This window comes from Pseudophryne corroboree, chromosome 4 (genome assembly GCF_028390025.1).
Source record: "Pseudophryne corroboree isolate aPseCor3 chromosome 4, aPseCor3.hap2, whole genome shotgun sequence".
Lineage (NCBI taxonomy): Eukaryota > Metazoa > Chordata > Amphibia > Anura > Myobatrachidae > Pseudophryne > Pseudophryne corroboree.
In genome coordinates, this window is record NC_086447.1 from 13,959,677 (window position 1) to 13,976,169 (window position 16,493).

Below are 16,493 nucleotides of genomic sequence, written 5' to 3' on the forward strand. Positions count from 1 at the left end.
AGAAAGGAGTGAGATAGAGAGGGGGGGGGGGGGGGGAGAACACCAGGGAATGTGGGGAGACACAAGACAGCAGAATCCAACTTAAATGAAGCAATATATGACACGCGCAGCGTGTCCAAAGCATATAACATATTTTCGCATAATTCTGGAAATCTACTAAAATTTGTAACCTAAACAGGTATAGGAAGTAACACAACATAACCCGGGGCATAGCCCCTATCCTCCCCGGCTGAGGAGAAAATTTCTCTCCCTTAATTGCAAAAGCTTCAGAGAAAACACTGTGTGGTCACAATAGGAAGGTGAAGTACTCTCTTTAAGGGGCCGGCCAAGTGGACAATAGAGAGACAGTCAGCTGAGCCTATACCAGCACATTATGGCGGTGAATGCAATGGTGTAGCACATTAAACACGATCTGTGATATCTACGTCAAAGGTTTTCCCTTTGTCACAGAGAAAGTCCGCGGCTTCTTCCGGGGAGATAAAGTCAAAATGCTTATCCTTGTCGAAAATACGCAGCTTGGCAGGGTAAATTAAAGCAAACTTCAACTTGTCAGCTATCAGGTGGGAACAGATGGGGGAGAAGGCTCTGCGGGCTTTAGTAAATTCCACCGAAAAATCTTGGAAGAGGCGCAGGCTGAAGCCTTCCCATTTTATAACAGGTTGTTTCCTGGAGGCTCTCCAGATTTCCAGTTTGTGGACATAGCTGAGGCATTTGAAAATAGTGACCCTGGGGCGGGAATCATTAGGGCGAGGCGGGGGGCCAAGTCTGTGAACCATACAACCATATCTTTGCACAGTTCCTGGATCCCCAGTATTTGGGGAAGGGTACATTTGACAAATTGCTCAAAGGATGGCCCTTTATATGTTTCAGGAAGTCCGACCACCCTAATATTATTGCGCATAGCACGATTTTCAATTTCTTCTAAGCGGTTGATTATAGCATAGTTCTCCTTCTCCAGCCTTTTGACATCCACTTGAAAATCTGCCAAGTTGTGAGCTATAGACCCTATTCTGTTCTCAGCAGAAGTGACCCTCATGTTAAGTTGTTGAATTTGAGTGGTGATTTCACTTACCGCTTTAGATAGAAGCGGACCTATTGTGGAGGAGATGGCATCAACCAGGTCTCCATAAGACAGCGGGGCTTCACGGTGCATGTGCTGGGATGCGGCATCCACGTCTGGGGAGTCTGTGGCCTGTTTTTTAGAGACAGGAGAGGCCGCCAGCGTTTCCGTGTCCGGCGCCATTACAGGGTCAGGGCTCCTCTTCACCTAGCGCAGCATTTGCTGCTGCGTCCGTGGTGGCTGGGAGGAAGTTATATATTTATCCATCTGCTGGTGATCGGGGTGTCCGGGGGGCCAGTCAGGGAGAGTGGAGGCTATTTAAAGCCGTGTAAAAGCGCCAAACCAGCCGGGGAAGAAGAGGAGCTGTGAGACGCGCTGCTCACTCCATGCAGCCGAAACCGGAAGTCATGTCATTCGTGTTTAATCTCCCACCAAAACAAAACAAATATGAACTTTAGTAAATATACCCACTGGTGGTTCCAAAACTTCTTCCATTTATGGATGATGGAGGCCATTGTGCTCATTGGGACCTTCAAAGCAGCAGATATTTTTCTGTACCCTTCCCCAGATTTGTGCCTCAAGACAATCCTGTCTCAGAGGTCTACAGACAATTCTTTTGACTTCATGCTTGGTTTGTGCTCAGACATGCACTGACAAGTGTGGGACCTTATATAGACAGGTGTGTGTCTTTCCAAATCACGTCCAATCAACTGAATTTACCACAGGTGGAGTCCAATTAAGCTGTAGGAACATCTCAATGATGATCAGTGAAACAGGATGCACCTGAGTTCAATTTTGAGCTTCATGGCAAAGGCTGTGAATACTTGTGTACATGTGATTTCTTACTTTTATATTTTTAATAAATTAGAAAAATCTAAAAAAAAAAATCTTTTTTCACGTCATTATGGGGTATTGTGTGTAGAATTTTGAGGGAAAAAATGAATTTATTCCAGTTTTAAATAATGCTGTAAGATAACAAAATGTGTAAAAAGTGAAGCGCTGTGAATACTTTTCAGATGCTCTGTAATACGGTTTGTGCTGCTGCACTATACTCTATTAACACTGTTTATACCTTTGTGAATGGATCTTGAAAACTGTGCTGTACTGTAGCTGCCTATGAGGTCACTATAGCGAGCAGCCTGTGATCTCTGAATAGGAGAAATAAGAGGACCTGTAATCGCAGCTACAGGCCAAGGACTGGCTGCTATAGAGAAAGTCCTGGTCCTATATATCCCTATTACACTGGGAATTATTCTGACTACAGGAATTGTCTGAAAAATGGATGATCCCACCTTTCAGGAACTGGAAGACACCTTGTTGTGGGTGGACATACCTGCAGAACTGGTCACGGTACATCAGGAGAGAAGACACCTTAATGTGTGTGGACATACAGTACCTGCAGAAGAAAGGGAGATAGTGGGCAGTGCTGTGCGATATTTAGGTAGGGGTTGGACAGCCAGTTGAGGATATTCAAGAGTCACTGGATGCTGAAGATTGAAGTAAGACTGGAAAGGCCAGATTGTGTGTGGACCCTGTGTGTTGTATTTGGATTGGTTTTGAATATCATTAAAATTTCATGTAATGCTGACCTTTTATTGTTCCTGCAGTATCACTGACATCAATATCATTCATTTCCAGTTTATATTGACAACCTCACAGCTCATAATATTACTTTTACCAATATTGGTCAAAGGCTGCAGCGAGCTAACTAGCTGAACTAAGGGTGAGATGTACAGTACTAAGCAGTGATAAAAGTGGAGACGTGTGCCAATGGCAACCAATCAGCTGCTCTGTATACTTTTTGTTACAATTCACCTGCCTATAATGTTTAGCAGGTAAATTACGAGAAGAGGATAAGTGCTGGAGGTGCAGGCAGATGCAGAGTGGCACAGAAGTGGTTAACCAGACTTGACTGTGGAATACTGAAGTGTCTTGAGTGAGGTGTAGCAGAATGCAATGTTTAGCAGACTATGAACTCTACCTTTTAAGACTGGACACCAGGCATGTCCAAACTGCGGCCCTCCAGCTGTTGTGAAACTACATATCCCAGCATACCCTGACACAGTTTTGCTGTCAGAGAATGCTAAAGCTGTGTCAGGGCATGCTGGGATGTCTAGTTTCTCAACAGCTGGAGGGCCGCAGTTTGGACATGCCTGCTTTACACTGATGATAAACAGCAGATGAGTAGTTACATAGCTATGAGCCAGGGCTTGAAAACAGGACCAGAATGTATCACAATCACTGTTACAGGTAATGAATGTCCACAGAAGTGAGGGAAAACTAAGTACTTCATTGAAATAGTGGTAATGTATAGCAGAGGAATCACAGTAACAATCTAAAGAACAACATGAACAGAGAGTAAATGGCTTATCCAGAATGAGACTTTCAGCAGAGTAATGAAATAGTTGAACAAGAATCCAGAGTAATAATCCAACTCAGATTGCAGGATTTGCACAATAAATCAGAAATGCATGCAGCATAGAGGAAGTCCATCGTAGTATGTAAACACAGGTAATAAATGCTTAGAGAATCCACAGGGCACAGTGAAAGTCCATAATACTTAGCTACGGTAGTCCTGGAAACACAAACTGGCATAAACAGGAGATACTGGAAAACATGAACCGGCAGACCAGGCTTTTGGCATGAACAGGAGCTTGGATTAAAGACACCAGGCAATGCAGCTAGTTCTGGCAGAAAAATAATAATAATATTACCAGCGTGGGAGAGCAAAGATGGCTGGTTTATAATAGCCATACTGACCAATGAAAAAAGCGAGACTGTGAGTGTTAACTCTAATTACAAACCCTGTGCTCCTGCAGAGCTGCATGTACACAGAGAGCCTAAGGAACAGAAAACACAGAAAGACACTGATGGATTGTTAATGTCAGCTGACACCAGTAGCATACTGAATAGTTAGTCAGCTGACACCAGGTGCGTTCTTGAATAATTAGTCAGCTGACCCCAGGTGCAAAGTGAACAGAGGGAATACATGCACCAACAGAATCATAACACTTTTATAGTATGCAGATTATAAATGTGATGTCAATGCTGATTGGCTGCCATGGGCAACTTATCCACTGGCTCAATTCTCCACTTTTATCACTGCTTGTACACCTCCCCCTAAGCGACAGAACAGCGGCACAAACACACAGCAGTTACCTTAAAAGGATATAGTGGTGGCGTGGCCTAGCTGTAGACTGGAACAGACGTGTCTCCCTGCAGCTCCTGCACAAATTACTGTTTAGGGATTACAAAAGCATCCCCACATGATGACTTCCCTCCCCCGGGACTTCCTAACAACCCACTACTCTCCTGTCCCCCGCCTAAGCTCCTGAGCGCCAGAAGTGCCAGTTCCAGCTGTAGCTTGCCTCGTGACCTGAGGCCACAGTCTAGAGTTTGGGGCTCTGTCAGGATGGCCCACAAAACTTCTGTCACGGCATCTATTGAGGGAGCCTGCCACCTCTATGTGATCCCACTGACGTGGAGCCTGCTCCCAGACTCATTTACCTCCGTGACTCCTCTAAGACCAGCTGTGAGCAGCTCTGGGAACAGTGGGGAGCTGACATCTTGGAGCTCACCATGCAGCTCTGACTTGCAGCAGCGGCTCCAGGGGACTGTGCCTCTTGGGACTTGGCCTGAACCCATCTGAGCTCCATTACCTTCTGGCTGTATCAGGTCAGGTACAGTGCCGTTGACACAGCTAATATTCGCCAGCTCTGAATTTTAACCCCTCAGCGGTGCCTGGTAGCCCTAATGAGTTTCTTTGAACCCCCTTACTATTTCTGCAGCAGGGAGGAGGCATTGGTGTGGTCCCCGGAGCTGGGGGACACTCGTGGAGTTCTTGCGGGTTGTGGCCCTCCTCTGCTCCAGAAACCGCAGTCTCGAGTGCAGTGAGACCCCACTGAAGGTGCGCACTCGGCATGGAGGTCCCGCATTCAATGGTGGATGACTCCTCTCACCTCCAACATTTCTTCCAATGCATTGCCTGCCGGGTGCCCCCCATGGATGACACCCCCCTTACCGCTCGATATATACCCAAAATTTCCAGATGGCATTCACCACTGAGGCCTGGTGTCACCGTGGATGCGGTGGACTACCCTGGTAAATATCTGATATATGGTCCCACCGCATACTAGATATCAGTGGCAGAGCCCAGCCACAGTTATAGCTGAAGTGGATATTGTGAAGACCCTTTAAACAAATTTAAAGAAAGATCTGAGTTTTACCCACTTCAATATAAGGGCCCCTATATTGAGAGCTTCTATAGTAGTACATTGGAGAACTTCAAAAAACTCTGTGAAAAAGCAGAAAAGGGAAGTTTTAAAGATAATCTGCAGAGGGGAGAAAGAAAAGCTCTGAAAACTTTATACTCAGATGAAAGCATAATAATCAAGCCAGCTGATAAGGGCGGCGGGATTGTGATCTTGGACGTAGAGGATTATATATCCGAAGCCATTAAACAGCTGGGCAATAGGACCTTCTATGTCGAGTTGGGCCACAATCCCTCCGCCCTCTATCAAAGGCAGCTTAAAGATCTGTTGGATGATGCCCTTAGTAGTGGTGCAATTTCAAACGAGACGTTTAAATTTCTTTATAGTACACATCCCATCACACCCACATTTTACTTTTTACCTAAAATACACAAATCACTTACCTCACCCCCGGGTCGTCCCATAATTTCTGGTGTTGGGTCACTCACAAATAATGTATCTTTTTTCGTTGATTATTATCTACAAAGCCACGTGGGGAGCCTTAGGTCCTATATTAAGGACACTAAACACTTCCTAAATCTGATTAATACGGTCAAATGGAAAGAGGGCTATTCTCTTATAACATGTGATGTGGAAGCTCTATACTCCAACATCCCCCATGATTTGGGATTGGAGGCGGTAAAATATTACCTTGATACAGATGAGGAGATGCCTGACCCCCTACGTGGTTTTATTTTAGATTCAATAGATTTTATTTTAAAGCACAATTATTTTTTGTTTCACAATAAAATATATTTACAGACACGGGGGACTGCGATGGGGACGAGATTCGCGCCGAGCTTCGCCAACCTGTACATGGGGAGGTTTGAGGAGGAACATGTGTGGGGGGGCGGGTTCGGTGCGAGTCTCGTCCTCTATGGCAGATTTATAGATGATTTATTTATTATTTGGGATAGTGATGCACTTTCGATAGACACTTTTTTTCAGAAGATAAATCAGAATGAATATGGTTTGAAGTTCACATGCAATCAAAGTAAAACAAGGTTGAGTTTTTTGGATATTGCACTATCGGTAAGGGGGGGGCAAATTCTAACGGAGACTTACATTAAACCGGTAGATCAGAGTAGATATTTAAATTATAGAAGCTCTCATGCTAAAGTATGGAAAATGAATATCCCAAAAGGGCAGCTAATTAGGATAAAACGTAATTGCTCCAATCAGGAGTCATTCGAGAGACAAGCTGATCTTCTGTGTGGGTCCTTTTTGGAGCAGGGTTACCCAAAAGAAATTCTACAGAAGGCTCTTAGGGAAGTGGAAATGTTGGGGAGAGAGGATTTGCTTGCTATGGATCTACAGCATACATCAAAAAAGGGAAAGAAGGAAGATAGATCATCTCTGTTTATAACAAAATATAATAATTATTCATCTGACATAAAAAAGATAATTAAAAAGAACTCAGAACTTTTGAAGCTAGATGCAGTACTAAGTAAAACCGTGGATCTTAATGGAAAGGTGGTGTTTAGGAAATCAGACAATCTAAAACAAAGGTTAACAAGGAGTCATTTCAACCCAAAGAAGAACGAGGGGGGACAGACAGGAAGGAATTGGATACCTATAAGACCGATAGGCTTTCATAAATGTGGTACTGATAAATGTACTACTTGTTCACACACAAATAGGAAAGTAACTGAATTTAGTTCAAATAAAAATGGAGAAAAATTTCAGATAAAAAGCTTTATTAACTGCAGATCAAAATTTGTTATATATGTTGTGCAGTGTGGTTGTGGGAAACAATACGTGGGACGCACGACACGTATGCTCCATAAGAGATTTATGGAGCACTGGAGGAATATAAACAAGAATGTCAGAACACATCCCCTCTCCAACCACATTGCACAATGTAGTGTATGTGTATCTAGCAATGTCAAAATAATAGGTATTGAACAAGTGAAGAGTACTGCACGTGGGGGAGATAGGTTCAATACTCTTTGTCGAAGGGAGGCTTACTGGATTTTCAGATTGGGGACCATGTGTCCTGATGGTCTGAACGACACGGTCAAATTGAATCATATCAGTTAAACCGTGGGTAATTGGAGTATGGTGGTCTGTGGGAACTCTTCTAAAGTTGGTAGGGTAAGGGACTAGTATTGTGACGGAAGATATGTTGTCCAATTAATTAATTAATTTTATTGGTTGATACTTATTTTCATATTAAAAATCTGGATGTGACCATTTAATGGGTTAAAAATAAAAATAAGGGATAGGTTAGATAGAAAAAATTAAAATAATAATAATTATAAAAAATATATATTTCTCTATATAGGATTTTGGATTCAACAGGTTAATGTAGTCAATAGATTGAAATTAACCACTGCCCCTTTTTAGATAGTCTAAATATGTGGATCTATGCAGGTTTGGATTTGATCTGCATATTTATCTATATATCTAGACAGGTAATATGATGTATGAATTTGGAATTTACGTTACAAAAATAGGATGCAATATGAGCCATATAGAACATGGCGTGTATATGTCTCATAGTAAAGGATTGTGTTTTTTTAAATGTAATTTTAGTTAAATGTTGCTCTGCTCCTAGATAAAGGGCTGCTGTATATTATAATGTACATATGTTACCAATGAGCTTTGAGCCCGTTGAACCCGCTGGGGCTCTATATAATTATTACGTATCAAAATAACTGAGAAATTAGCTGTGTGATACTGAAGGAGTAGGAATAGCTGTCATTGACGGGCCGAGATCGGATTAAGTTACACACAGCTGGGTAATATCAAGCTCAGAAACACTGATGTGAATAATAAGGGAACGAGGTGTGGAACGCATGTAAGACGCGTCGGTGCACTGGAGAAATCGCGAGGATAAAAAGGAGCAGGGCGGCAGATGCAAAGTATCAGACTGAGGAAGCTGCCGATGCCAGGAGGCAGTGAAACGCGTCTCTGTATTTGCACCTGCCAGTGACAACCTACGCTACCACTTACGCCGAGCATCAGGAGGATTTTGGACGTATCTCCGGATAAGGCTCATCTGGAACGGTTAATTAGCACCAGAGCCGGGAGGACTACAAAGACGGAAACCTGAGGCGGAGTGGTAATTAAAACATAACATGGCCATGTTTTATAAAAACTGTGACTATATCCATTAATCTTACTGCTTCAAGAGTTTACATGATGAAATTGCTGCTAACCTGATCAGCGTCATTTAAAGTGGAAAAAAAAGCTGCTAAATACTATACGTATTATGTGTGACTGAAAGCAAGCCCTATTCTATATATCATACATTATCTAATGTTATAACATCTATCTCAAGATTACAATCATCAAAGAAAGGAAACAGCAGTAAACTAAGTGAAAATAAGTAACCAGACAATGGACTCAGCTGTTGCAGCTTTGTAGCAATTGAGTGAAACACTGGGACTCATTGAAACTATTGTATCTTTTTCTGCACTAAGAGGGCTAGCTAAACCAATCTGTGGAGCAGAGCATTTTCTTATATATTATTAATTGATGTCAATGTGGTTTTAGTTTTTTTATATGTAAATTTGTTGTCAAGGCAAGGGAAAGAAGATTTTTTATTAATTTATATCCTTGGTACTATAATAGTACTAGTGGAGAATTATCATCAAGATAAAAGTTAATTAATAAATTTATTGTAATAAGAAATCTGCAAGCGCTGTCTGTATTTCTTTTATTTTAGTTTTCTTACCCTGGTAAATATCTGATATATGGTCCCACCGCATACTAGATATCAGTGGCAGAGCCCAGCCACAGTTATAGCTGAAGTGGATATTGTGAAGACCCTGGTACCCAGTGGGATTATAAGAATGGGTGGACGCCATTTATTTACCAGGTATGCATTCTTTCTATTTCTCTCCCTGAAGACCTAAACCTCAATAAACATAGTTGTGTGTATTTTCAGCTGGCCTGGGGACATCACAATTTACTTAAATTGTGTTTTTGGGGTCTCATCTGCCTCATTAGGGATCTTATTTTCCATTACTGTATATTGCACTTGTCTTTGTATAGAATCAAATTTTAAAGCTACTCTTGTATAGCTTACCTACATTTTTTCTAAAAGGGGTTCTGTATCTGAGACTCTCCATTGCTAACACCACAGTGCCACAAAGTGGACCATGGGGGTAATTCTGAGTTGATCGCAGCAGCAGATTTGTTAGCAGTTGGGCAAAACCATGTGCACTGCAGGGGGGGGGGGGGGGCAGATATAACATTTGCAGAGAGAGTTAAATGTGGATGGGTTATTTTGTTTCTGTGCAGGGTAACTAATGGCTGCTTTATTTATACACGGCAATTTAGCTTTCAGTTTGAACACACCACACCCAAATCTAATTATCTCTGCACATGTTATATCTGCTGCCCCTGCAGTGCACATGGTTTTGCCCAATTGCTAAAAAAAGTTTTCTGCTGCGATCAACTCTGAATTAGGCCCCATGTTGGATGCTGCAGTTTACAGATTTTCCTATTGTGAAGAATGACTCCCTGACAATGTGATTTCTCCACCCCTCTCACCTCCTGTTTGAATGGTTTCCTGATCTAGTCATCCTACAGTTACTAATACATTCCAATCTTTTATACTGAGTCACATCAATAAGACTCCTAAAAAAGTCAAAGGGACCAAATCTGCTCAGCCTGTCCTCGTCCTGCTCCCCTCCCCCCCACTCTGTACCTGCTACAACTACTCAAGGCTCTTCCGCAAATTCCCATATTCCAATTGCACTCCCGCAAGGGACTATGGAACCTGTTACACTCCGTTCTATACATTCTATGCTTTCTATCTTTAAATCGGACATTACTGCGAAATTTAAGTCTAACATTCAAGCCTTATGCTTGGATTTCTGAGATTAGCATACAAACTGATCATATAAAAAACAGAATGGCTGATTTGTTTACGTCACACAATGACTTAGACTCCGCTCACGACTCTCTACAGGAGGAAGTAGCTTCTGTCCATGAGAAAGTATTGACTTAGAGGAAAACTCAAAAAGAAATAATCTAAAGATACGGGTCATTCCTGGCTCTTACAAATGCTGAACTGTACATTTTTGCTATGGATCTCTTCCAGAAGTTATTACTGGAAGCACCCTCTTCAGATCTTTTGATTGACAGAATCCACAGGCTCCTGTTAGGGTCTCCTGCCCTGTGCTGCCACGTCATCATGGCAATCGGGAGACAAGTGCTAGTGGAGTAACCTGAGCGCAGCTGATACTCCGGTTCGGGTCTTTTGCTGTGCAGTGGTTATAGGCTCTGTGCACGGCAGGGGATCCGGTGCTGGTTTTTGTGCTCACAGTCTGTGAGGTCTGAGTGGGGCGTGGACAGCACCTGCTTTATAAGGCCTCCTTTCAGAGTAAGCAGATGCTGCTGAATCTTTGTTGGTTAGTCAGTTCATGAATGTTAGCCAGTACTGTGTAGCTTTGTATTTGTTTGTTGCTTACTGCAAATAGGCCTGGGGATTTGGTATTACACTCTGCCAATCCAGACCTAGCAGTAAGACTGGAGTCAGTCGTTTAGCTGGCTGGGGTTCTGTTACTACTCTGTGAACCTAGCAAGTTTGCGGCTGTATTCTAAGACTTGCCTGTCTAATCCTGTCTCACTGTGCTAGGTGTCAGGGGTCAGTTTAGTGGCAGTAAGCTAAAACCTGTGCACTGCAAGTGAGAAATAGGATTGTGGAGACTCTCCTTGTGTCTATCATTCCATCTCTGACCAAGGAGTTTACTGCCACACCCGTTGGTAACCCTTTAGGGTTTTGCTGTTGCCCTTAGCAACAGCATTTCGGGTTCTCTACGTATTAAAACACAACATCTTGCTTTTTACATCTGAGCAGTTCTAATACAAGGGAGATACCCAGTTCCTTAGCCTCTGGGCTTCCCTGTTCACCTTGTGTGTATTTTGTTACCCTATCACCTTCTGTGTACATTATGTCATATTCCCCAGTTTGTCTGTGAGTCCATTTGTTTTGCATAACAGTTCAAACACCAGTACATTCCTGCAGACACTGGAGTGCATAACAGTTCTGACACTAGTACTTTCCTGCAGACACTGGTGTGCATAACAGCTCCTGAAGTCCAGGCAGTCCCCTGCCCAAGTGCCTAGAGATACTCTCCTCAGAGTAATTTTTTTTTTCATGTTAAAGAACGGATTCTACGTGCTGCGTCACCGTCTTCATCAACTGTGAACTGCCTGGACTCTCGTCAGCTTTTCTCGGATGTTTCCCGCGCAACACTAGCTGAGAGACAATCCTTTTCTTCTATCACATCTGTCCTCAGGAAAGCCAATGTGCAGTACAAATGGGGCTTCCCTACTAAATTGATAGTGTTACAAAATGGAACCTCTACAGTGATCCATTCCCCCGAGAATAGCCCTGTGATTTTGGAAAAAAAAAAGTGACATTTCTGTTGAGAGTTGGCCTGCTACTTCACCTAAAACAATACCCACAGAGTGTTCTCTGGTTTCAAGTTAAAGTCTATATAACCAAGAATGTATGGTGGTTATGTTATGGTGTCCCTTTCTCTCTTCTGAGTTACAACAGTTTATACCCTCTGTGCTTTCATATTGTTTTTTTTTACTTAACTGTGTACTTAGGTTTTCCTGATATTAGAAGTGCCTACCTTGTTTATTCTTGAGCCCTACTATTTTTGTCTTCATGACTATACTAGGCACAATGGTTTAGACTTTTCCCTATGTTCTTACCCTCTAAGTTACACTGAGCCTCAGTATATTGCAGCAATACATTAGTTGGGTTATTATTCCCTCATTCTCTTTGATGATGTTGAACTTTTTGTGCTTCAGTAGGATGACTATGACCTGTATCTTTACTATAGTAGTTTGGAGGTGACGGTGGGTATTTCACGCTGACCTGCCTCCCACCTATGCTTACCTGTCTATCATGGTGTTCTGGTAATGGAGTCTCTACCTTCTTTATGGATGCTATTTCTATTCTTTTCCCCTTCATGTTTTAAATGTTTTGTTCTTTATCAATTTATGATGCCTATTTTGATTTTCTTTTATTAGTGAAGTGTGCAGATGCCCGACAACATGTACCTGATTACCTACGAATGCTCTTAACTGCTTTGTATCACATAGTAACATAGGTAATGAGGTTGAAATGAGGCAAAATACCCTTCCGGTTCAACCTATAATCTGTATTAGATGAGTTCATTATAATGTCCTTGCTGAAATAATGTTTTATGTCTAGTTAACAACTGTAAACCATGTTCCTCCCAGATTATCAACGTCAATATTTTAAATGCTATAACCCTTGACACTTTTTTCAGTCAGAAATTTATCCAATCCATTTTTAAATGCATTTACAGAGTCCTCCATTACCACATTCTCCGGCAGGGAATTCCAAATTCGTATTGCCCTAACAGTGAAGAACCCTTTCCTATGTTGCGTACGGAATTTTCTCTCTTCTAGACTCAGCAAGTTCCCACGCATCCTATACAGAGTTCTTTTAATAAACATATCCCCTGCTAACTCCTTGTAATGTCCCTTTACATATTTGATGATATTAATAATGTCTCCTCTTAGTCTCCTCTTTTCTAGTGTATACATATTTAACCTAGTAAGCCTTTCCTCATACTCCAGTGTCTCTAACCCTTTAATCAATTTAGTAGCTCGACTTTGAACCCTTTCGAGTTCACAAATATCTTTTTTATAATGTGGTGGCCAAAATTGAACACAATATTCCAGGTGCGGACGTACCAATGATTTGTACAGCGGCATGATTACATCCTCGTCCCTTGTCTCAATTCCCCGTTTTATGCACGCACTTTACTTGCCTTCTTTGCTGCACTTTGACATTGTGTACTATTATTAAGCCTATTATCAATGAGTACCCCAAAATCTTTTTCCAATACTGTTATCCCTAGATTTTCCTCATTTTTCATGTAGGTTGCAAGTTTTTTTTTAGTCCCGAAATGCATAACTTTGCATTTTTCTATATTGAACCTCATTCTTCATGTAGATGCCCAGGTTTCAAGTTTAGATAAGTCATTCTGTAGAGACTCCAGATCTATTTCCGAATTGATTACCCTACACAGTTTAGTATCATCTGCATAGATTGACACTGTGATTTCCAGGCCTATTTCTAGGTCAATGATAAATATGTTGAACAGTAGTGGCCTGAGTACGGACCCTTGTGGTATTCCGCTGACTACTGACATCACATCTTAAACTCCCCATGGTGAATTTTTTAAGTCTTAATGTCAAGGATCTTAACTCACCTCGTAAGAGGCGTCTTGCTCTGAAATATTTAGTAGATCAGAAGTCAGAAGTGGTTGGTATTCAAGAGTCACACTTTCCATTCTCCAATAGCAATTATCAAATATCTTATCTTTCCTGTGGTCCATTTAAGAGAAACTAAGTGGCTATTCTTTTCTATAAACCATACCCTTTACAATTGGAGAGCAAGTGGGTAGACTGCAATGGTAGATACTTGATTCTCGTAGGTAAGATAGGTTCTAGATATGTCACTGTTACATCCCTTTATGGCCCCAATACCAGACAGCCTTGTTTCCTTAAAATGTTCTTCCAATAATTACAAGAAGTTAAGAAAGGCACAATCTATATTATGGGTGGTTTAAATCTTGCTCCTGATCCTCAGATGGACAAGTCCTCCTCTCTTGATAAGCAATCTAGTAATGCAGCCCGATCCCTAGCCTCATCAATCTCACACTTAATGGCCGAGTTTGGCTGATATGATGCAAGGCGGATTAGACATTCTGGATCAAGAGACTGTACATATTGGGGGGTCATTCCGAGTTGTTCGTTCGTTGTATTTTTCTCGTAACGGAGCGATTAGTCGCTAATGCGCATGGGCAATGTCCGCAGTGCGACTGCGCCAAGTAAATTTGCTATGCAGTTAGGTATTTTACTCACGGCATTACGAGGTTTTTTCTTCGTTCTGGTGATCGTAATGTGATTGACAGGAAGTGGGTGTTTCTGGGCAGAAACTGGCCGTTTTATGGGTGTGTGCAAAAAAACGCTACCGTTTCTGGGAAAAACGCGGGAGTGGCTGGAGAAACGGAGGAGTGTCTGGCCGAACGCTGGGTGTGTTTGTGACGTCAAACCAGGAACGAAACTGACTGAACTGATCGCAGATGCCGAGTAAGTCTGGAGCTACTCAGAAACTGCTAAGAAGTGTCTATTCGCAATTGTGCTAATCTTTCGTTCGCAATTTTGATAAGCTAAGATTCACTCCCAGTAGGCGGCGGCTTAGCGTGTGCAAAGCTGCTAAAAGCAGCTTGCGAGCGAACAACTCAGAATGAGGGCCATTATTCAGCTGTGAACAAATCATATTCGAGAATAGTCCTCCTCACTGGTCACTGCAGCTAATTCCTAATGATGAGATACTGCCGATATCCTGGTCTGATCATGCCCCACTGGTGTGGTCTTGGTCCTACATATCAGTCAGTCTTCCTCTGTGACCCTGGTACATGAATATATCTTAAGAGATGAGGAAGGACTTAGTATCTTGTAAGTGGCATTTTCCTCATATTTGGAAGTCAGTGATCCTGCAGATACCTTTACTACCAACCATTGGTGTGCCCTCAAGGCGATTATGAGAGGTGCTGCAATTCCGGTGGCAGCGCGGATCAAACAATGTAATCAGGAAGTTCAGGTTGGTTAAGAGAGGGAGGTTGTAACATTGGAGGCTCAACACAAACAACTCCCTAAAGACTCATTCTTGAGGATCTAACTGAAGCTAGGAGGAAACTTAACAGTTCAACAAGCCATTTCTAAACTGAATCAGAAATTTTACAGTTTTTAGGTAACAGAGCTAGTAAATTACTTGCATGAAAACTAAGAGGCAAAAATGTAATTAATATAATCAAAGGCTTACTTAAGTCAGACAGGTCTTTATCCTCGAATCCAAAAAATATAGCTAACCAATTTGCTTCTTACTATGAGAAATTTCTACCTTAATCGGGTAAATTCCACCCCTCAACTATCAGCAGCTCTCATACACTCCGTCCTCAACTCTGTATAATATTTCAGGACCCCCTTTTCCCCCATTTGATTAATCTGTATAATGATGTCTCTAAGAACTCTCTCCCAGGTGAAATGTTTGAGGCCCAGATAGGTACAATACCCAAGCCTAGCAAGATCTCATCTTTATATCAAAATTATAGACCTATAGCACTTTTGAACACAAACGTAAATATATATGCTAAATCATTTGCAAATAGATGGGATCTGCTGATCCCCACCTTCTTTGCACAGATCAAGTTGGTTTAAGATGGGTAGTACACAAGGTGGGAAGCTGCTCAATCAGATTGTAATGTCACTCAGGTGCTAAAAGGGGAGGGGTAATTCTGTGTAGGAAAAAAACTGTGTTCCCTAATGCACACCGAGTGAATAATATTACTATATAATAATAGTCAGATAATACGGAGATCTTAGTTGCGTATATCTGCAGATATAGGGTTAAGCCCCCAGGCCGATCGACAAGGCTTCTCCGTCACTGGGGGTCCCTAATACTAGGTATGGGCCTGGGGTGCAGGACCCCACAATGTCGGCACAGGTCGGCCACCCCAGGTCAGCACACAGGTGAAAATTAATAGGGGTTAATAAGAAGCACAGAAGTGCTATGTAAGTGGTGTGATTAAAAAATATATACAAAGTGATAGGAAAAATAATAAGTGTTAATAAAGTGTTAGGGTGTGCCGACCTGCAACAGCCCACCCATACCGACACAGGGGCCACTGCACCCCACACCCACCCCATAATTAATTACATATATATATCTGGGTTAAATTCCCAGTGTAAGGCCACATGGTAATGGCACCTACAGCATCTGAGAGCCAGCTTACCTGGGGATACCCCTGACTTCCCCTATGGCACTACTAGAGTCAGCAATCCCTCCTAATGCTGACCCATTTGTGCCTCTCTATATACAATACACAAGGTGGGAAGCTGCTCAATCAGATTGTAATGTCACTCAGGTGCTAAAAGGGGAGGGGTAATTCTGTGTAGGAAAAAAACTGTGTTCCCTAATGCACACCGAGTGAATAATATTACTATATAATAATAGTCAGATAATACGGAGATCTTAGTTGCGTATATCTGCAGATATAGGGTTAAGCCCCCAGGCCGATCGACAAAGCTTCTCCGTCACTGGGGGTCCCTAATACTAGGTATGGGCCTGGGGTGCAGGACCCCACAATGTCGGCACAGGTCGGCCACCCCAGGTC